The 23,132-nt window shown below is 44.0% G+C and overlaps 1 long non-coding RNA gene across 3 annotated transcripts in view; it reads right to left on the minus strand.

Annotated features, from left to right (window-relative positions):
• LOC133212527 (uncharacterized) overlaps nt 1–19,351 on the minus strand; it is a 39,771-nt gene extending 20,420 nt beyond the window's left edge. For 2 of the 3 annotated variants that reach the window (XR_009725507.1, XR_009725506.1), the window contains exons 1-2: nt 19,106–19,351; nt 15,135–15,649 (exon numbers count right to left, since the gene is read on the minus strand). This is a non-coding gene — a long non-coding RNA (uncharacterized LOC133212527). Of the gene's footprint in view, nt 1–1,005; nt 2,297–15,134; nt 15,650–19,105 lie in introns of those variants that run through there. The other variant, XR_009725508.1, reaches the window with a different exon arrangement.
• Between the last annotated feature and the right edge of the window lie 3,781 nt (nt 19,352–23,132).

Consider the following 23,132-nt stretch of genomic DNA (forward strand, 5'->3'; position numbering starts at 1 on the left):
TGAACAATGACATTTGTGTCTGCAGGCATCATTTCTAGTGGTGACCCTGGAGTTTACCTTGGCTGAGATGCCTGGGATCAGGGCTGGCCACAGGAAGCTGCCATCTAATCCTTCCATACCAATTTCTCAGATGGTTCAACACTACCAAAAAGTATTTCACTGGCTTTGCTAAGGGGACAGTGATGGCAGATCCTGTTGGCAAACAGGCAGTGCCACAGGCATTTGATCATCACTACTTTTGATCCTCTCTCTAAGACAACTCCCTGCAGATGAATTCTAACTTTCCTACTGCACACTCTCTTTACGCTACAGCCCTCAACATCAATAAAAACATGTTGACAAATGAGTGTGATAAAGCTAACTAGTACAGCAAATGCCCGAGAATATGTTGGTTTCCTTAGTCTGTAACAATAAAATTAAAACCTAAGAGGGTTTCGTCCTTTGTAGCACATTTAGACTGTATTTCTTCTTCTATTACCTTGGCGAAGATACAAGGCACATGATATTCAATTCGGGTGATGAGGAACCAAAACAGGGCTGTTTTTCTGCTGTTGGCAGCTTGGCAGTCAATCACTGCAGCCCCATGGGAAAAGCTTTCTTCTTCCTGCATCCCTGGAGAAGTGCCCATGACACAGAGCCTCCAGCAGCCTCTGCTCTATCATTCCCCACCCCACAGCACTGCAGGAGCTTGGGGGGGGCACAGCCACTTCACAGGTAGGCTGCACACACCTGAAAAGGACTCACAGCAATCCCCAAAAGCCTCCAGAAGATTAAGGGACAGGTGGCACCCACAGGTCCCAGGGGTGCTGCACGCCTCCCCATGCCCCAGGGACGCCCATCAGCCTGCCCATGTGCTTGCGGCAGTTGTCAGCCTCCCCCAGCAGCTTCAGGCTCTTTCACTCCAGCACTTATTTGCAATATCTACCAGCTCTGACTATTTAAAGCGATCGGAGATTTACATCAGGAGGCTTTAAATATAGAACTAATTTTGTGTAAACTCTTGCCTTTATTGCGGCAAGGAGAAGGGAGGGAAAAGCCTTTCTTTTTTTAGACTTGGCAGGAAACAAGCAGTTAAATAAGTGAATACTATAAAATGAAAATCTTAAAGTGATTACAAGTATGAAAGGAGTGAATATCAAACTGAAACAGCCATTTAATCAAGACAAAGTACAGAAATCCAGCAAGTGGCCTCTTTCCATGATCCCATAGAGATGCAAAAGGAGGCAGCTTACTGTAGCATTAACAATCTCAGTTGCTTGCTGCTCACTGCTGATACCCCAAAGTCTTCCACCCTTTGCAGCTTTTCACATGCAAAATGCCTTCCTTTATGGATCACCCTTGATGTAAAGGGGCTTTAATTATCCAAGAACCAAAATAAAGATGAAAAAGTAATTGCATTTTAATTGCTTTAATAATGGCTGCACTGACTTAAATACTGAAGGGTAAAGATTAGAATACCTTTATGTTAAGATGCATTTCCTTCAAACACAGCTTCTTTGTATTTTGTGCCAGTCTTCCCTCACCCCATAAACATTCACATCAGTGTATGCCACATTTATTCCTAAACTCCTGAGGTGGTTTGGTGTGTTAGACAGTGATATCTGTACGTTGGAGCTTTTTACCATAAGCAATTTTAAGGTTGAGAGATTTTCCTGTAATGTACCAATACCAGACTTCCCAGCTTGAGATATTTGCTTATCCCAGCATCTGAAGACTGGGCAATAACAGCCCTTTGGAGATGGGTGACGGCAGTGGGAGGTTGCAGTGATGATGTTAAATGGTGGGGAAACTATGCTGTAATGCAGGCAGCTCCCAGAGCCTGACAGACAGTATGGCTCTGATGACCCCTGCCACAGGGAACCTTGAGTTGATTTTCCTTGTTATGTGCAATGGGCATACAAAATCCCCAGGATTTTGGAACGGGAGGGGATGGCATTGAAGAGGATTTGTTTTCTCTTCGCTGTACTTTATGTGCCCGTTATGCTAAAGCGTAGGTGGAAACAAATCCTGCCAGTCAGCTGCAGTGGTGGGAAGAAACCTTGCCAGGCAGCCTTTGGCAAGGAAGCTTCAAAAGCCTGACCTATGCTTCCATAACGGCACTTTGGAAATGAGTGTGAAAGTCATTGTTCAATACCAGTGTATCATCTCTGAATGTCTCAGTTGACGGGTTTTCCTTCTGCACGAGGAAGCTTTCTGCTTTTGTTGTCATTTCTGTCACAACAGGAGCTTTAATTCCTCACACCAGCTTCCCACCGCAAACCAGGGCACTCTCTTCTGCACACAGTTCCTCCTGTCTCTACAACACCCAGCAGTATCAAGTCAGACAGAATAAGCTCAAGAAAGGTAAAGATGCAAGCAGAATATAGAGTGAGGTTATTGACTTGGCGTGCCAGACACAGGCTGGACTTGACTCCAGATGTGAGCTGAACAATAACAAAAATCTTGTACTTCATCACCTTTTAAAGTACCTGGAGACATGGCCAAACAATTGCTTCCAGTGAATGATTTCAGGCAGTCATTAGCCTCATACAGAGGGAATAACATATATAAAAAACAGGCCAGTCTACTGTGAGTAGAAAAAAGTTATCAAAACAATTTTTAAGAAACCCTGTAATGCATTGGTGGGAGCAAACCTCATTATCTCCCCCTCTCCCACTCCCTCTTGCTATTCCTCTTCTCTCACTGGTTATGATGCTCAGTACGAGTTCAATACTGATGGGGGTTATGTTGCATTTTCATGAGCAGTCCAGAGGGAAGCCTTGAGGTTATAAAGCTGTTATTATTGGAGTAGTTCATTTCTGCTGGAAGAATCATTAATTCAAATTGCAAATCAAAATGGAAGCAAATTCCTCTATTTATTAAGCAACTAATTTCTCATTTAAATTAAAGCGAAAATAAGCCAGATATTGGCTATGCCTCAGCAGACTCCTGCTCTGTGAGCATTAGAAACCACAGCAGGTTGGACAGACCCAGTTCCCACCAGGAGCAAAACAAGAAGTAAGTCACAATATGGTCCCCCCAGGTGCCCAGTAGACCTACGGACCTGATGATGCTGTTACCCTGAGCTGACCCCTCGGTGCAAAACAGACACGTGAGGAACAGCACAAAAGGCTGCTCTGGGGGGAGATGAAGCTTATTGAGAAAAGATTTTGCTATGCTAAAAGCAAGAGTAAAGTAAATATTATAGACATTCTTCAGCCCCGTGTAATGGGAATACCGCCATAGTTAAGGCTGAATTGCAATTTGCATTCAAAAGTAGAGAGAAATTACCATAGTTCACATTTCAATGAATGAAATTCATCTAATGAATTAGCATATGTTGCTGTGAGACCATTTCCAGTTTCAGAGGAAGCCAAATTTTGTGCACAAGGCTTTAAAAATATTTTCCGGTTTTTGCAGAAATACTCTCAAATGTTCCTTCTTGAAACATCTCCTCTCTTCCCCCACACCACTGCGGAGTCCTGCCCAGGGGAGCCCCCACATTCCTGGGAAGTTTTGTGCAGCCTCTTAGCTTTTGTCCAAGCAAGAAGACCAGTTAAGTCATCTGTGGGCGCATCAACAGGAATGTGTATATCTGCCCTGAGGAAAGGGGATGGTGTGGGGCCAGGTCAGGAGAAGAAGTGGCAGCTATGCAAGACAAGGTGAAGCCCACCGTGAGCAGAGGGTCAGACTACCTCGTCCAGAAATGCCACTGTGCTTCTCCCCAGGAAGCCTGGTGCCCCTGAAAGCAGTGATGCTTTATACATAAAGTACCCTGTAACGCTGTTTACCACTGGTGTACCTACAAACTCCTCAGATAGGAACCAACCAGCACAGAACTTTGGCAACATGAGATCTTGTGAGCTCTTCCATGCTGCAAGGACCCACAGCTGGTCCCCTCCCTCCTACCCTGCTGCAGCTTCATGCTCTGCTTCCTGCAGGATAATTTGGTGACACATGGTAGGGTTTCAGTCTCACATTTAATTGGACACATTAGACTTGAATATAGAACTTAATAGACCAGAAGGAAATAGGGCAGGTGGGGCCAATGGCCACAAGATCTTGAAGCCCAACCCATGGCTATGCTCCTCCATCAAATTTAGCACCTCAATAAGAAAAGTCTCTGCCACTGATTTAAAGATGCTGTGAGCACAGGCAAGGCTTTCTCCCCCTGCATGCAGCTTAGATCTTATGGCTGGTCAGACCCTCTCTGCTGGACTGCAAGGATAAAGGTAAAACTCACCTATGAGCTGCAAGAGCCTCTGAAGTATTTTTTATAACATCCTTAAATGACAAATCACCTGTATTAACTGCAGTGTTTTCAGTGTCACCTCAAAAAAGGGTGTTGCCATGATCCAGCATGGCTGCAAAGCTGGACTTAGTCTCACAAAGCCAAGTTTTCTCAGAAGGTACTTGTATTTCCTGCTCCTTCCTCAAATGCAAATAAAATAAATACCATATTTTTACCATTAAAAATTCAGCACCTATATTGCTTAAGCCATCAAAGCTATTACGAACAAAGTGCTAGCATATTTTAAAGTAATAAACCAAGCACAGTATCTAATAGCAAGGCCACTGCATTGTTCTTGAAAAGTGCAGTAGGAGGATGAAATTATATTTGTGACAAGGGATATCACCTGATTTGAATATCAGCTCTATTAAACAGAAAATAACAAATGCATCAGCTCTACAGCACCTCTGATAGTATGCTGAGGAAAGTATTTGGGAGGGTCAGTAGGTAAAAACTGAACACAATAATTCTCCTCATTGTTGTCTTCATGGGGAGCTCCAGAAGTAATATGCATTTACAGGGAAATTTAACAGTCTATGGAAATTTATTCTGTGAGAATTTTCCTTTCTTCCATGGTAGTTGTTTGGATTTTCTTTTCAGGTTCAGATTATGAAAATGATTATTCAGAAGGGAAAATAGCACTGTACAGATGCCACTTTGCAAACAGTAACTTCAGGAGGAGTAAAACGTTATCATCAGAGAACATGGCAATTTGATTTACAAGTGAGCAGACAGGAAAACGTGACAGCAAGAGAATAAAGATCAGCTCTCACAGCGAGCAGCACCTGTAGCACTGCCATGGGCTGACAGTGCAGCTACTGCAGAGCCTCCTGCTGCACTCACCAGCTTGTGCAGAGTCTCTGCCATTTGCAGAGAATGCAGTGGTCTGTAGAAGATTAACCACGGCAGATATGAAGCTAGCCCAAACTTGCCCTTAGCTAAAGCTTCCTTGAGGCTATACAAAGCCTATTCTGCTAAAGGATAGTTCAAAAGTCTATGTGCTTCTCCAATACTTCCTAAATTCATCTTAACCATCTTACGAGAAGTTTATGTGTCTTTCTAGAGCCCTCTTCACCTCAGCAGGTTTCCACTTCTAAGGCAGAGACCCTTCAAAACCCTTTTTCAATCTGAGCCTCTGCTGGTGACCCTACTCTGTAGCTCACACACCACCCTAAGGGCATATTACAGCCAGCCTGCAGGCAGTTTTAGGAAAGGCATAAGGGAGAACACTTTCACAGAAAGCATCATCAGGCTGTCAGTGGCCTCATTAAGCAGAGGGCACCTTGGTCCCCAGCTGCAGAGGGAGCAGTGTGTGGGCCATTAGCAAAACCAGGGCTGCCCAGGACACATCACAGGCTGCTGTGGGACTTACAGCAGGATGAGACTCACTGCCCTGGCAAAGGAAGGGGCAGAGAGCAGGCAGGTTAATTAGTTCATACTTTTAATTAATTTACCATTGCTAATAGATGTTACAGATATAGTCCTGGATTCTTGCTTATCTGACAGGGTACATTTACTACATGTCAAATGGCAGGGTATGATTTCCCAACCATTTCTGCCCACATGTGCACAGGCAGTGTTCCTGCGAGCTGTGTCTAACTGGTAGAAAGTACTTTGGTCTCCAAGCCTCATCTTCTCCTCTTCAGACTGACCACTAATATGGTCTCAAGCAGGCTCCTCTACACTGGACTGTGATGTGCTCTCTGTGTGTTTGAATGTGCTGCTTTGCCTCTGCGTGCGTGCACTGCTGGGATTTCTTGTTATTGCTGGAAACAGTCATGTTTGAGGCTGCCATCTTTTCTTCCATTCTGCTCTCTTTAACAAAGGAGGGAAGGAGCTGTTCACTGTCTGCAGTGAGACCTGACCTCAGGTAGAGCTGCTGAGAGGGCAGGAGCTGATCCCAAGTCCTACCTCATCCCTTCCCACATCAGGCTGCCAGCGCCAGCACTGCTCCTGCCACAGTCAGACTGCAGCTCTGCTGTTTCTGCCCTGATTGCCATCCTCCCAAAGCACAGACACTTGCTTAGGTTGAAGCATAAAGGGAGTCTCACTGATATAAAGAGATGCACATGGATTTCAAATTAGTCCTTTGGACACATGTCTGCAGGAGCAGGCTTCTGCTCTGCAACCAGCACAGCCTCAGGAGGCAGGCTCTGAACCCCCCTAAGCTGTCACACCACCCATAGGAGTTGTACCACAAAAGAGCAGATTTTTGCCCCAGAAATTAGCAGCTCACCACACTGAGATGTCTGCCACGTTTCCCAGCAGCTGAGGCATTGTGATTGCTTACAGGTAAGCCAGTGGTGCCCTGGATTTGTACTTCAGCAATAGGCTCACATCACTGGAGAGGTTAGGTTAGAAATCCAACGTCAAGTGAAGAATGGTATTTCTGTTTCTTCCCTGCTGCATGAGGGGAAACTGGAGGAGAAAGAAGAGGTGAAAGAATCAGACCTGAGTGCTTCCAGCAATAATTAATAGCAAATGTGAGCAGCACACACAGAGGGCTCCACAGCATCCATGCAGAGGAGCATGTTTGAGCCGGAAAGCTAGCCACTGAGACTGTTGAATCAGCAGGGAATATTGATGTGATTAACAATGATTTGATTTGGAAATCAATAGGAAGGAGATTGTTTGCTTGCTTTGTCCAATTTAGTCCATGAAATACTGGCTTCAATACAGGGAGAAATTCAGACGAAGCAGGAAGGGGATTTTGAGGAGGGGTGGAATGGGGTGTGTTTGTTATTTTATCAGACATCCGTCTGGATTCTAGCTGGTGAAAACTTGAGCATTCAATCAAGTGTTTTATGTGTGTCTATAATAATCCGAACAAAGGAACAGCTGACAGCTCATGATCATTTAAAGATAGAGCAATTTCTATTTAGCAATCTTGTGAATGCATTTTCTGTATGTACGTGCAAGGCTTCCTAATCGTTCTGTGGGTTTTGTTGCAGCTTGGCTGCAAATGAAACACTATGCATTTACAGGAAACCCAGCACAAACACTAAGTCTTTAAGAGGAATATTAAGAAGCCGTTCTCCTGGGTCGCAGGGCGAAGAGGCTGCATATGCACAGCTATTAAAGGCTGCCAGGTATAAGTTGTTGGGCTTATATTCTAACCCTAGGAGGAGTGATAATTCATCACAGGTTGCTTGTATTAGAGAGAAGCATTTCTTAAACTGTAGTCACATTAAATTGCCTCTTCCACTTCAGCTCCAGGGAGCTGCTTCTGCCAATAACTCCTGGGAGCACTGCAAGAACTCTGGGTGGAATTTCAGTGGTGTGGGCTGGGAAGCAAACTGGTCATTGATAAGTGATCTCTCCTAACCTTAATGTTTGTTGAGATACGTGAAAAGCTCCATGATGAAATCCCAGACCCCATCTGAGGGTCTTGTTCTGCCACATTAATTTGGCTGAGTAACCACTTGCTCCACAGAAACCACTATGAAAAGTCAACATAAGAAAGAGCAGTAAATGACACACCAGAGCTGAAACCTTGTCAACTTAGTACTGCCTTTGGGAAATTTATCCTCCTTAAAAGCAGCAGCTTTGTCAGTTATGATGTAATTATTTCATAACTCACTGTGGGAAATCGAGGTTTTGTGTGCCCCTTGCAATCCAACAGGTTACTCAGATACCCATGAAGTGCTTAGTCTCTCCACTTAGTTACATTGGTACTGCAAGGCTCTCCCTGGCTTGAATCAAGATGGGATGTTCAACACCAAGTCAATTGCAAGTAAGGAAAGTTGATGAAATATACCATTTGCACAGGTCCTTCCCACAGCCTGTGGTGGGCATGGGCTGAGAGGGTTGCAGGACCCAGGCTGTACCAGGCACCTCTGCTCACAGCAGGAGACCTGGCTGCTAATTCCCTTCCTCCCTCACAGCCTCCAAGGCAGCACCTCTCCTTGAGTACAATCAGAGGCTGTCTGCTCTGCTGCTGGAGGCTGCGTGAACTCTGCTGGTCAGAGAGCTGAGGACTGGCTTGCTCATCAGCACAGAAAGGAGCAGGACTGCCTATACAGCTTATTGGAAACACTGATACCTCAGACACCTCCTGTTGAGACTGCTCACAGACATCCCTAGTTAGAACTTATCCCCTTGCCCTTGCTGTCCTTAGGACCAGTTTCTCCATGTAGTTGTTACCCTTAGAGAGCAAAACTTAAACCTCCTCAGAAAATCCTTAACTTTCTGGTCCAGTCCTTAACCTGCTAGAAACAAAATGCCTCCTTCTGAAGCAGGAAATCACATCTGCAATGCTAGCACCGTGATTTCAGCATGTCCATGTAGGCCTGGACTTCTTTGACAGAAAAGCCCCACCAGCTGAAGATACCTCAGTGCTTTTGAGCAGTGGGACCCCTGCAGCTCTGTTTTCTGTGCCAGAACACGTTTCCCCTTCAAACAGCTCAGGAAAGTTGAAATAGCTACAGACCAAATGAAGTGCCAAAATATCAGCTTATAGACGATGCTCTGCTGCTTAGAACGGATTAACATGTTTTACGTACAAAAGCAGTGAATGGAAACATTGAGTTACTCTATATTTAGACATTGGGCAATACCAACATAATCCAAAGAAAAGTAGGAGAATAATCTTGCAGTGGAAAATGCCATCAGCAGAGAGGCTGAGCCCAGACTGCAGCAGTTAGCAACTTAAAACGATTACAGCAGTTTGGGCTGAGATCACCTGAGACCTTAGAGATTTTTTGCTAACCTTTTTTCTGCAACTATATTCTTCACACAGTAGACAATTTGAGTAGTGATTCAATTCACTGCAGCCTCCTCCATGAGTCATTACTGAAGCAACTCCTAAGCAAAGGTTAAGCATTTTAAACAAATGGCTCTACCTTTTGAGAGGGGATGCAAAACCCAGCTGGCCACAGCTAGGCAATCAGAGAAAAGGGACTTCAATTCTCACAGGTGAGATCCATCTACATCCACTGATGCATTTCTATTTCAGGAATTCAGTGCTACTCTTTTGTCTCTTTGTGCAGCTATTCAGTGAGGCTCTTTCTCTGTTATATATTTGTAATATTTATTCACATAAAAAAAGACCTAGAAGACCTGGACAACAGCCAGAGCTTTTTCAGATAAAAAATATCCCTACCAGTGTAACTATAATCAGAGTAGTTCTGTAGCTCTGGCAGCAGAGGAGACTATTCTCTCTCCTGTGTGTGGAGAAGGGGCATTTTGGTGCTTCTCTGCGTTATGGAAAGGTGGCTCTGCACACAGGAGGGCAGTGCCAGGTGGGTTTCTTCTACCTCTGTAATACACTCACACAACAAAGCACCTGAAGAGCTGCCTCTTTCACTTTTACTTCATCAGTGTGGATGGAGAGTGGCAGACATGCAGTACCAGTCCTCACAGCACCCCATACCTCCACTGTGGCAGGGTCTTTCAGCCTCTGTGCCCACTCTGAGCCTGCCGAAAGCTTTCTTTTGCCACAGTACTGACCCAAAGATCTGCACCCACAAGGATGCTCTGCACTGGGTCTGGGTCCAGACTACAGTCCTGGGGACAACTGGCTCTGTAGCTCTCTGGGGTTCTATGAAGGCCCAGTTGTACTTAATTCCAACAGCATTCAAAACTAGTACCACCACTGCCTGTATGCAATAGCTGAGCCATATCCAAACTTTGTGTGTGCGAGAGATAAACACTACACAGGCTCGTGGCTTGCCTATTAAGGTGTTTGCCCTGTTGTTCTTACCAACATCAGCACTGCTGACAAAAAGCAAGCAATGCATTTTAATAAATCTGGAGTGCTGTGTTTGGTTTCCCAAGTAGCTCTGCAGCAGCTCAGCGAAAGGGACCTACATGCTGCTGCAAACCAGACATCTTTGGGGAAGGAGGAAGGAGGATAAGCAAATGTTCCTGGGGTTCAGCTGAAAAATCTTCTGTGCAAACAGGCAATCCCTGAAGCAAAGGCAACTGCAGAACTATTTTGATTTAACAAGCCTGGGAACGCTGAATTTCTTGTCCTGCAGAGTCCAGGAAAGGGATGAGACAAATTCCCAGTGCCAGTCAGTGGAAGTATTAGTTTTGAGAACACCCCATTACTAACTTTACCCCTTGTTCCAATACCACCTGGAGTTGTTTGCTAAAACTAATATCCTTAAAGCAAAATCATAGAATCCTAGAAAGGTTGGTGTTGGAAGGGACCTTAAAGATCTAGCTCCAAGCCCCCTGCCATGGACAGGGAAACCTTCCACCAGACCATGTTGCTCATAGCCCTAACCTGGCCTTGAATACTGCCAGGGATGGGGCAGCCACAGCTTCTCTGGGTAACCTATGCCAGTGTCTCACCACCCTCTCATAGCAAAGAATTTCTTCCTTATATCTAATTTAAATTTACCCTCTTTCAATTTAAGGACATTCCCACTTGTCCTGTCCCTACAGGCCCTTGTCCCAAGCCCCTCTCCAGGTATCCTGCAGCCCCTTTAGGCACTGGAGCTGCTCTAAGGTCTCCCCTTCAGGAGTCTTCTCTTCTCCAGGCTGACCCAGCCCAGCTCTCTCAGCCTGGCTCCAGAGCAGAGCTGCTCCAGCCCCTGCAGCATCTCCATTGCTTCCTCTGGCCTTGCTCCAACAGCTCCACATCCCTCTCGTGCTGCTGCCCCAGAACTGGATCAGGACTGCAGGGGAGGTGTTCCCAGAGCACAGCAGAGGGGGAGAATCCCCTTGACAGCCCAGCACACAGGGTGGGGTGGTTCTGGGCTGCGGGCACACATTGCCAAGTCATAGTGAGCTGCTCATCGAGCAACACCCCCAAGTCCTTCTCCTCAGGGCTGCTCTTAACCCATTCTCCTCCCAGCCTATACTTGTGCCTGCGATTGCCCTGACCAAGGTGCAGGACCTTGCACTTGGCCTTGTTGAACTTCAAAAGGCTGGCATTGGCCCATCTCTCAAGTATGTCAAGGTCCCTCTGGATCCATCCCTTCCCTCCAGAGTGTTGGCAGCACCACACAGCTTGGTGCCATCAACAGACTTGCTGAGGGTGCTCAATCCCTGTCACCGGCAAAGATGGTGAGCAACACCAGTGCCAATAAGCAACCCTGAGGAACACCACACCTCCTCTTCCACTATTTGTACCTCTAGAATTAACTGGCAGGGGTTCATTCTCTATTTCTCTCCCCCTAAAATGCTTGACAGACACTTAGCACCCTATATCACTAGATGCCCACACCCTGATTGCATCCTTTCCCCTTCCCTTCACTTCCCTTCCCTTATGAAACTAAAAGCGGGTTTTTCCCGCTCCGCCGCTCTTCGCCGTTACATTCCTGCCCTCTAATGGGAAAATCGAGCCTAGCAACTTCTCTTGCAGAGGAGAGGGAGGAAAAGCCCCGATGCACTGAACACAGTTAATGCCTGGCAGTGCAGCCGCGGCTGTGCCCCGCTCCCCCCCTGCACGTGTAGGCGAGGGGAAGGCTCCAGCGCCTCCGCTGCGGCAGAGCCAGATGGCAGGAGACAGAGCTTGGAAGGCTCCTATAAATATTTGTTCTGCTCAAGCAAATATGCACTTTTTCAGTTTCTCAGCCAATTTTGAGGAGTTTGCATCAGAGGCATTATCACAAGATTTGTTGGACCTCAGAAAGGGTTTATAGGAGATGGTTTCATTTAAGCAGAAATTCAGAGCACTTTTTAAAATGTATTTAATTTGTTTTCCTGAGGATGCAAGCTGCAGGATTAAGGGGAAAGAGAAAAATCCCTGAAGGAAAGTAAAACCAAATGGTAGAAATAGGAGTCCAGAGCTTGCCAGGATGGAGTGGTGAAAGTTTAAACATCAACTAAGCAAATATACATAGACTAATTTCAAAGCTACTGACACACCAGATTTGCTGGAGAGCTCCTGTAAAATGATGGAGAGCAGTGGGTCTTAGAAACCTCAACACATTAAACTAGAGAAGGACTAGTTCTGTTGGAAACAGCACATTGTATCTGAATAAAGGAAGCCAGGTGGGTGACAGACAGATCTTTTGAAGGCTCCTATAAATATTTGTACCTTTATTTCAATGTAAGGTGTCCTGCAAGAGCTTGTCCTGGCAGCTCCACTGAGCCATTGGTGCCACAGGTGAGAGCAATGCCAGCAGCAGCAAGCTGCTCTGGCAGCAGCAGCCCAACCGATGGGTGCTGAGGAGCTGCAGGGATTCAGTGGTTCCTTCACGTAGTTTTTGAAAGCAGCTTTCAGAAGCTGCAGCTCCTGTATTTACTTGGTTAATTCCTTCCAGTTGTGAGCTGCTGTTAGAGTTTGTTTTCATGTTTTCAATAGTGGGGAAACTGCAGAACAAAACAAACACTGTTGGTTCCTTTCCAAACTGCACTTTTCATTCCATTACAGTTTTGCAGCTAAAAGCACTGAACTGCTGAAAAAGATCTATCCACATCTTCTCATCTCAAACAGTGACTGAGAAAATTCCCATTAAAATGAAATCTAAGCAAAGGGGATTGCCAGCTGCAAGTTAACATATACTGAAGCAAATCATCCCAGCATCACTCCCTGTCTTTTGCCCTCTAATTGTGTTCTTTCTCCAACCGCTGAAAGAAACCAATTTGACTTAAAACCCCACAAACCAACCAGAAAAACACACCATGGCATGCTAGAGCTTCTAACGCAACTTTCTGACTGCCTCTATGCACACTGAGAATAATATTTTCGTTGTAAGTCAGAAAGATTTAGCTGATGGTAGGACTGCCCGAGTACAATGTCCTGAAGTAGATGGTGTTAATGCTATTTTAATCCATGGTTTGGCATGGATCCTGACGTGTCCCCAGCAGACAGAGCTCTCTGTGCTTGCGTGCTGCACATGGCACTTTCCAGAAAAAGCAGAAGAGCTTTAGTCCTCGGGGCTCACCAGGTTATTTTCTGCATCAGACCTAGCAGAAAAGAGGATGTACATGACCAGACGATGTCTTTGCAGCCCTGTACCTCCAGCCCATTTCATGCTTCGCTGATAGTGAAGGATGGGCACACCTCAGCTCTCCTTCCTGCGTGTTGACCTCCATGCTAAAGGCATGCAGGGCTCTGCAAACCCTTTGATATGTGGTTGTACAGTGATAGGGAAATTTCAAAACATGAAACTGATGAAGCCTGGATCCAGTCCTGAACCCAAGGCCTACATCTCCTTGATGTCTATGAATGCCTCCCAGCACATTGCATGATCTAGACTAGAGGATTCCTTCAGATTCTATTCAGCCTTATTTTCTTTGATTCTGCCAATTTCCTATCAAACCAGAATACAGGTACAACTCCAGCCCCTTTGGCAATTTTTGCCGTCTCCATTAGAGATTCACAGCCCTGAATGAAGTGTAGTTGGTGTGGCACAATCAATGGACAGCAAAGTTTCATCATTCAATCTCTTTTGTTTGCAGTAGTGCAATTCCCCTTCTGGAGCCCTGCTTATCTAATAGGCATATATTCTTCTATGTCCTGGTTCTCTCTCACCTGATCACAGCAACTGATGTGGTGTATGGATTAGACACTAGATGTCCATTGTGCCAGAAGGAGGGTGGACACAACATCAGTTATCCAGAATGCAGAGTGGGAGGGCTGGAAAGTGTTGAATGTTTCACATCCCTTGAATGTTTTCTCTTAGATGTATTGTGAGAAATGAGATCAATTCAACTCTTTTTTTCTACAGGTTAGAATAAAGAAATACAATCCTCTTTGACTACCCTGATAACACCTCCTCAGCTGGCTCATTATAACCTGTTGTGAAGCATATCAAAAAATGAACATTTCACTATATGGGTCAGGAATAATCCTGTTGGTATGGACAAAAGGCACCAATGCTCAGTTATACAAATGTGTGTTAGCTGAGGAATGTGCCTGTCCACACCTAAGGCATCTTCCAGTGCAAATCAGTAGCTTCAAACCTGCCCAGGCAAAAAACTGCACAGCAGTGATGGAGCAGACACTTACCTACAGTGGCTGGAGGCCAAAACCCCATCACTAGGAGCAAACTTCCCTGCCGCAGCCCTGAGAGGTTCCTAGCAAAAGAGCCCTTGCTGTTACATCTGTAATTACATAAATCCCTTCGATGCGTTTGTGTCAAGACCATTGATCAAGAAACAGTATTAATTAGACTTAATCCACACTTCGGAGGCACCAGAACATATCATCATGGCTCAAGGGGGTTTAGGGCAGCAGCGTGTACGTCTCAGCAAGGCTTCCTTAATTTTATCCTGATGATTTTGAAGGTGTGAATGCACAGAGAAAAAGAAGAGGGAGGAAAAGAAAAGGAAAAATAGCAACTTTGCAAATGTAACTCTACTAAGGTGCTGCCAGCAAAACTGAGTTGTCTGCGAGTAGTCTACTGTGACTGTACCTAGAGAAACTGAGTATACCCTGAAAGTCGGTGTCTTTGAGAAATTTTGAAATATCATGGAGGCACCAAATAACTTAACTGCAAGCACATCTATTTGCTTCTCTCGGAGCAGGCAACCAGGCAACTGCATGGGCAAAGGGCTAACTAAATCACCTGGGTTCTCCAATGGAAGGCAAAGTCTGGGATCCGTGGCAATGCTCCATCCCCACCAGCCTGATCCCAACACCACTGTCGTTCCACCACACCACTGCAAAACTAGCCATCTGCTAGAGAGAGCAGGAGCGCAGGTACAGACAGGAGGAACAGCGAGCTGGAAAGTGCCCCAGGTCTTAGGCTCTGAAGAGTTCAAGAAATCAGGGGAATCTTAAAAAAAAAACCCAAAAAACACCACAACCAAAAAAAAAACCTCAGAACCACAAAAAGAAGAGCTAAGCAGCAGCTCCCACAACAAAAATGTTATTCCCAAATTAATGAGATTTTGATAACCCCCCTCTTTAAAACTGGAGTATTTCCATTTTAAATTGTACAAAGACAAAAATCTTCATAAATACCCTGCTAAGAAACTTCTGCTGCTGTTTCAGAGTTTTGGTTGAACGCAGTGCATGAAGGTTGCCATAGCTACAAGCACATTTTTAAATAACTGTTTTTCCTCAGAGCAGCTGCAATATCGCACAGACGAGGGTGAAGTGGGGAGGCTGGAAGAAGTCAGACCAATTCTGAGCTCCTGATCAAGCGACTCCGAGATTTTCACAAACAGAGCTTAGAAACTTTTAATGTGCTCTCTGCTTTTTAAAGACAATATTGCCCTTTGTTCTTTGGCAGCGCCCCAGCCAGTGCTGTCAGCACTGCATGAGAGCTCAGTCAAGAGAAAAGCTTTGTTTTCCTGCTGGGAAAGAGAAAAATTTCCACTGCTAAGCCCCTACCATGGTGCAAGTGCCCAGGCACTGAAGGATGTGCTGCAGCCTCGGGTCTGTTCTAAAGGGCTGTGTGAACCAGTTGATGTGCCTAAAAATGTCACAAGAACCGCAGATTTCTGCATCCAGGCAAAACTCTTGCTTACATGAGCCTGCAGAGGAAAACACAGAAAGGACAAAATATGTAAAACAAGTGAACCTGTAAGATGTTAACAGGAGGCTTTTGAAGTGGGTCTGATTTAGGTGGTTCTGCCTCTGATGGTGTTAGGTGATCCGTGGGCATCAGGAGGCATTTTCCTCTCCTCTAAGATCTCTCCCTCGCAGGAACAGGCAGAGTAACTTTCTGAGCAACAGTGCAAGCAGATAATGGACATTTCTGCACTCTGGGCAACTGTTCAGAGGAGGTCTAGGCTATAGACGACACTGACAGCATCCTTTATACTCAAGTTTTTCAACCAGTGATATTAACTATGGCAAAATTCCTAGAAAACTTCAAATAGATTTATTTTGTGTCCTCAGCCAAGTACATCCCTGTGTCTCAGTCCATAAAATGAAAATAAATACAGAATAAAATTTCTCACAGGAATACCATGAGATTTAACTCCAGCACAATACTAATTGAATTGCTATCTACAGAAACTGGAAATGCTTGGCTGAGTCCGGGTGTTTTTCTAGACAACAAATTAATGATTATTATTTAATACACTATTATGAATCTGAAAGAATCATCCCAGTGATGATTATTTTTGTACAAATTGGTTCATTTATCTATGATCTGCTTCTAAGAGGTAGCTTCACAGCACAGTGGAGTGCTGCCTGCTGCTCCAGCAGTGATGAATGAAGGCTGGTGGTGCTCTGCCATCACCCGTACAGCAGAGGAGTTTACAGGCAAGCTACAGGTATTAACACATACATACAAATCCTCTGTGGTTTGTGTTTGTGTATCAAATCTGATTTTAGAACTTTCTTCACATCTTGAAATGGAACAGCTTCCTTTCCCAACAATCTGTGTTCCAAAATCGATAGCTTTTTCAATAGGTAGTAGACCATAGAGTTGTTGTGGGGTAAAGGAGAGGAAAACAAAGGGATGAAAAGTCAGAGAAAGGTGTTGGTTTTTTATTAGAAAAAAGCTAAAGAATCTTATCTTGGCAGATTCTTCCAACAAATGACATTTTTTTACTAACTCCAAGGAATTAGTCAAAAATTTCCAAGTCTTCAAGGAAGTGGTCAAGGTCAGGCTGGAGCGGATTTTGAGCAATATGACCTAGTGTAAGGTGTCCCTGCCCATGAAAGGGGGTTTGGAAATGAATGATCTTTAGAGTCCCTTCCAACCCAAACCATTCTATGATTCTGTGGTCCGTAAGTGCTGGGCAGTACAAGTCCTATCTTTAGCACAGAGAAGAAAAAGAAAAAGTGGAAAAGTCCCTCATTATAGAAACTAATGGGAACCAGAAATATCTCAGTGCCTCAGTCAAACAAAGGCACAGCCTGCTTCAGCTGGCTTTGCCCAACGGTCCTCTCCAGGTTGGTAGTGAGCAGTGAGAAAGTCGAAGATAAGGATGACCACCAGAAAGACAGCCCAGCAAGTATCTTTCATAATAATTCTAACCTAATGTAAAATTTAAAAGTGTGTCTTTGCCAGTGTAAGAATAGGCTAGTACTGCAGATTTAAAGAGGGATGCCACTGAAGAGAGGTTCTTGTACTTGAATGCATGTGTCCTGACAAAGACACAGACCTTCCAAGCTATCTTTAGATATTAACTTTTCTGGTGTAGTGGTTTTTTAAAGGAAAGAGGCAAAAGATAAAAAAGGACAACCTGCTGTATGGCTGGGCTGCCACAAAAACAGAATATGAGTCATTGAAAACTAGTGACCTTAGTCAGCATAGTTTCTATATATACACATGCACACTCACGCTCAAAGTGCTGTTGCTCTCAACTGTGCAGACATCAGGATTACTGAACCTGAAATAAACTCTTCATTTTCCTGGAAGCAAATAGGGATGCTAGCCAAAAAGAAGAGCCACATTCAGTAACAGCTATCTTGTCTTGGGGTACCAAAGAGCACCAAGTCCAGGGCCATCTCTAGAGGAACATGCAATAAACGACTACTCATTTGAAAGGACTTAAGATCGTCTGCTGAGAATGAATGCCTATCTACAGCCTGCACTAACGCCTCTCATCAGCATTCACTGGAGAAGGCACACGTGGTGTAAGAAAGAAATGCAGAGGCTTAGGGAGAAAAAGATGGGTGGGAGGCAGCAAAAGGGAGCAGGCTTAATGCCACAGATCGCTTTTTCTCACTTTATCTGCAATGCAAACCACAGGAGCACCTACAGGGCTGTTACTGCTGCAGCAGCTCTTCTCCCTCTGTCTGCCTCTGTCCACTCACCTCGGTGTTGCTCTGCTATTTTTTCCACTCTGTTTTGAAGTAGTGCACAAGCCCCCCCAGCACTCAGGAAGTTTGATTTTTTCACCAGATTCAAGCACTGTCTTGTAGCAGGGAGAAAAGAGTCCTGGGGGATGAGCTAGAGAAAAGAAGAAGAGTGACACAATCCCACCATATGCAGGGGAGGAAAAAAATACCACAAGAGAGATGCCCCAAGAGAGGCGGGGAGGGACTGAGGACCAAGAACTGGGTACAGAATGTCAGCCAAAGGAGTAGGAGGCAGAAAACCACACAAACAGCAGCAGAGGGTGACACTCAGGCATTCTCATACCAGAAGAAGAAGGGTGTAGGTATCTGTGTGCATTTGTTTGTTGTGAATAACAAGCACAAAGCCACCAAGTACAGAGCAACAATCATGCTAGAAAATTCGGAGCTGCTTCTCTGTTTTAGGTGTTTGGACTCTCAGTTAAAAAGCAGGTAGCCTTGCTGGTCTGCCAGAGCTGTGCCAGGGGATTCAGCACATTGATTTATACAGAACAAAATAAACAGAGTAAGATTATAGAATAATAAGCACCAGAAGGTGGCATAGATCAGCTTGAAAAAGATGAGGGTATATTCTTTTAGGGAACGCTTTACTTGCCCCAAAGTGAAGTTACAAATCTAGAGCAGCAGTAACGAATACAGCTGGATTCACCTGACTGATTCTGCCAACAGGAAAAAAAAGTACAATGAAAAAATCAGAATTTCACTCTGAAATGAAACATTTAGAAGACCAGATAGAAGAGATCCATTTCGTAAGTCAGGGAACAGGAAAAGATGAGAAAATCCTTCAGAAGAGACACAGTCATAATTGTGATGCTTTCACTTCTGGTGATTGTGCACAAAGCTGGTGAATTCAGTAAGGTCTTGTGTCAGTTAATACACGTAACACGTTCTACATCTGACAGAGCATCAGGAAATGAGTCACTGAATCACTTCAGCACCATGACACTGCATTACTTCAGTGTGCTTAGAGGCACGTAGCCTCGTGCCGGCTGGCTGGAGTGTGAGCTGCAGGCTGAGGCATCCTGAGGACTGCCCTGGCTACAGTAAAGTAAAATAAACCAGTGCACTGAGAGGAAGCACAATTAGGCAGAAGGTATGTTGGTTTGAAACTGCATGGTAAGAATAGCGTTCTGGTGAAAGACATGGCACTGTCAGTCTGCAACTTCAGAACTTACCTGATTTGAAGATCTCAAGAATGTCCAAAAAGAAGATGCCTTGTCACCCACAGGGCAAGAAAGGTTCAAAAGTAACTACAGGAGCCTATAGCAAAGGAAGAACACACTGAATGACCGGTCACTGCAGGGCTGAAAGGCAGACTTGCTTCTGCTTTCAAAATAGCTCTGTGTCTGATCATTTTAATCTGTTCTCTCCCACCCAGCAGGAATTGTGGAGCACAGAAAACACCTAGGCAGCTTTGAGACAAAAAAAAAACAAACTAACTAACTCTGAGAACAGCCCTTTACTTCACCATTTTTTCACATGAACAGCTACAATCAGAACATACACTTTTTCAGGACAAAAATACCAATTACTTTTTCATTACATGTGGGCTGTGTGACTTTTCCTGCATGCAAGCCCAACACTGATGAAGAGCTGGAGCTCAAAAGCTAGACGTAAGTTTCATGACTTTCACCTAGGCACAGGCAGCCTGTGGCACCTGGGGAGGTTCAGCGCTATTCACATACAGCCATCAACTTTTTGGTAGTGATATCCTATTTGCAGTTCAGAGGTGTGGTGCTCTGGTGTGTGAATTTGTAGGGAATGAGGAACCACACTCGGGGGCTCACCATGAGGACCCCCCTCACCCTTCCTGGAGTATTACTGCAGGCACAAGCCATTATCAGCATAACAGCCCTGGGTCTGTTCCCTCACTTAGATGATGGTGACTTGTCCACCCCTTCACCTTTTAACTACTTAAGCTTAACTCAATATAACATCCATTTTATTATTATTAGTTCAAGACTTACTGTGGATTTTGAGAGAAAAAAAAAAGTGCATTACTTACACCATATTTTGAGGGTTGCCCTCAAAGAGATGAGACTGCAAAGACTCCTGCACCAAAGACCATCTTGATTTCATCAGTGACCTTGTGTGGTTACCACTATAAACACATCATCTTCTCTGCTGCATCACTGCCTGAAGGCTGGACTTCATAGAGAAGGAAGTGGATGAAGTTTTGCGCCTTCACCCATCTACTATCCACCACGCTGCCTGCATTAGACATCCTGTAGAACTATTCAGTTTCTCTTCTTATGCAGATTTTTCTAACTCTGACCTCAAATTTCATTTCTTCTTTCTGACAGGGTTGATAGAGGAAATAAAAAAATGAGACTTCATCACTCTGCTTTGTGCATTCCTCCCTCTTCTTTAATGGATATTCTCACAGCAGGAGCTGCTGGAACTGCTGAATTCTTCCAAGAACTGTAATATCTAGACTAGTGAGCACAATACACTTCAGACAGCCACAAAGAACATCTTCAACACCTAGAATAAAAACTTATATGAAAAGCACTTCAGTATGAAGGTACATCTGTATCCACAGGCAGCAGCGATTGTATCTGATTATTTTTAGTGTAAATACATTTTGAGAATAAAAGGCACATGACAGTTTTAAGCTACTTAGCTGAGCATGCTGCTCCTGCACCTGTGGGATTTTAATATTTCGATGCTTTTGCGAGCATTGCACCACAGGGATGAGATCAATGTATCACTTTACTGAGCTGGAAAAATGTAATTTAGAAGGTGTTATTATTGCAGGAAAGAGGTGGAAAGCTCATTAGCAGTGATAACTCTTCACATGTTTAAAAACCGCAAATATTATTTTCCTGATGCCTGAATGAAAAATTTAGCACAGATCCTCCCATAAAAAATACATTAGCCTGTGACTTAAATAAATCCCCCTATGAAGGGATGCTTGTGTTGCTGAGCCTTCAAACAGCACTCACATTGCCATCACTGATTACACTAGAAAGTCCCTAATCCAAACACTCTGGGAGCATATTACCATGTTCAGGAAAGCAAATGTGTGTTTATGTAAGGGTGCTTGCAGCTGGTGCAAATGCATATTCTTTACAGTCGCAACCAAGATATTTTTCTTGCTGACAACGGGTATTTGGCAAAGCAAAAGAAACAATAACTGCACAGTAGTGGTACCAGACAGAGGAGGTTACAGCACATTATCAGCTGGGAAACTTGGTGTACAAATGGGGAAGATCCAGGGTTGTACTGGCCTAGTGAAACTCACCACAGCTGCTCATAGGAGCACTGCATCACTTTCCACTATTTGGGGACTGTCGTTCAATCAGCAATATCTCAGGATTTATACGTAACCTTGATAAAAGTGAGAGGAAAGAACAGAGTGAATTAAGCAGTGAATAGCAACATAGAGCCTATCACTTAAGAAGAGATTCAATCACCATATAGCTATTTAACATGAGAGAGCCTGGCCTTCACAATGAAACCTGCCTGTTAAAATGATTCACATCAGTTATTCTTTCTCTCTTACTTGCTGCTATCACCATCCAGAAGAGTCAGTGAATGATCAAGTGCTTCTTTGATCTCCCGTGTGTATGAAGACAGAAATATCCAAGCTGAAGAACTGAGCCCCATGGGTCTGACAGCAGATTCAATTACAACCCATGGAATTCAGTTCTCAAAGCTGAGAATAAATGACATTCATTTTAAGGCTGTCCTGACGCACAGTAGTATCTCATAGTCCTGCTTGCTCTCTCCAGTGACTGGCTGCCTTCCAGGTGCTGTAAAACACAAGAGTGAAATCTTCACTGCAGACAAAGCAACTCTACCCAGACTGTAGGTCAGATGCAGAATAATAGCCCGAGGACATATATATTGAGAAATGGGCTATTTTATGTTTCCCTCTGGCACTAGAAGTGACCACACACATAGACAGAATGTGCCCTAACATATAGCAGAATGCTTAGTAACAAAAAAATGGAATTTATATCCAAGGAGTATAACCGTATCACATTTTGCACTTTTCTGGAAGCCTTTGGGAATTTCAAAGAAGTAGGTTATAAATTTTCTTCCCTTTTTTTTTTTTTAATACAATGACACAGACAGAGAGGCAAAACCTTGCAGGGTCACACAGCAAGCTTTGTTAACAAAATAATCCATCCAGAAGCTCAAGAGAAGGAAATCTGGCACTGATGCAGCCCTCCAGAGTTGTCAGAGTCTGGGTGGCAAAAAGGCCAGCAGAAGTCTTCAGTGTTACAGCTACATGGTTGTGGCCTGACACAACACTGTCTGATGTGACAACTTCATCCCAGGGTGACAATCTCACCCAAAGGCAGGAGGGTAAATACAGATAAATATCGTTCAAATGCACTGAAGATCAAAGCTGACATCCCGGATAGGAAACACCTCGTCGCTTCTGACACAGCCTGAGAGAAGGCACAGATTTCATTAAACGTTAGAGCCCAAACTTGGAATTTTTGAAGAAAAATAGCCTGGTTAAGATGTTGGATGATGTGTTCTTCTGTAAATTAGATGTTATGTTTGCATAGCACCATGTGTAAACAGTGTTGCTTCAGTCATAAAAAAAATACAATTCCAATTTATTTGGAACATTTTAAACATATTTCTTGGTGTTCCAGTGACAGGAAGCACCACAAAAAAAAAATCCCTTTGGGTTCAGTGAAACTAAATATTTGGTTGATAATAAAATATTTGAGGACAAGGGGATTTCCAATTAAATATTTTAGCCTTAAAAATAAATTTAAGTCAATTTACTCAATAGAATGGTTCAAAGAGAAGGATTTCTTTTTTTTTTTTTAGTGTAGCATTTCTAAATTGTAGATAAGTATGATATTTTTGAAATAACAATGTTGAATGGAAATTAAAAAGCATCAAGGAGTTTCTAGTTTTTCCCTGAGAAAGTAATTCGATTCAAAAATATTTCCAAATTTTTTGACTGGAAAAAGCCTAACTTATTCCAACCAGAAATTTGCCCAACCCCAGTTCAAAGCTCCCCCAGTAAAATTCAGTCATGAAGCTGAAGTCAGGGGTACCAGTGACTGTGCAGCCAGCACTGTGTGGATATTAAAACCCTATTTGCACAGCATGTCCTACAGCAATTACTATCTGGGTTTCTAAATCATTTAATTTACCTAGGAACCCACTCTGAAATTTATCTCTAAAATCTTCGTCCCAAATGATAAAATTGCAGTGAGTGATTCTTGATAG

The sequence above is a fragment of the Neopsephotus bourkii genome, unplaced genomic scaffold, assembly GCF_033783945.1.
Source record: "Neopsephotus bourkii isolate Nb327-2 ecotype Australia unplaced genomic scaffold, CSIRO-AGI_Nbou_v1 NB_716, whole genome shotgun sequence".
In the NCBI taxonomy this organism is placed as follows: domain Eukaryota; kingdom Metazoa; phylum Chordata; class Aves; order Psittaciformes; family Psittacidae; genus Neopsephotus; species Neopsephotus bourkii.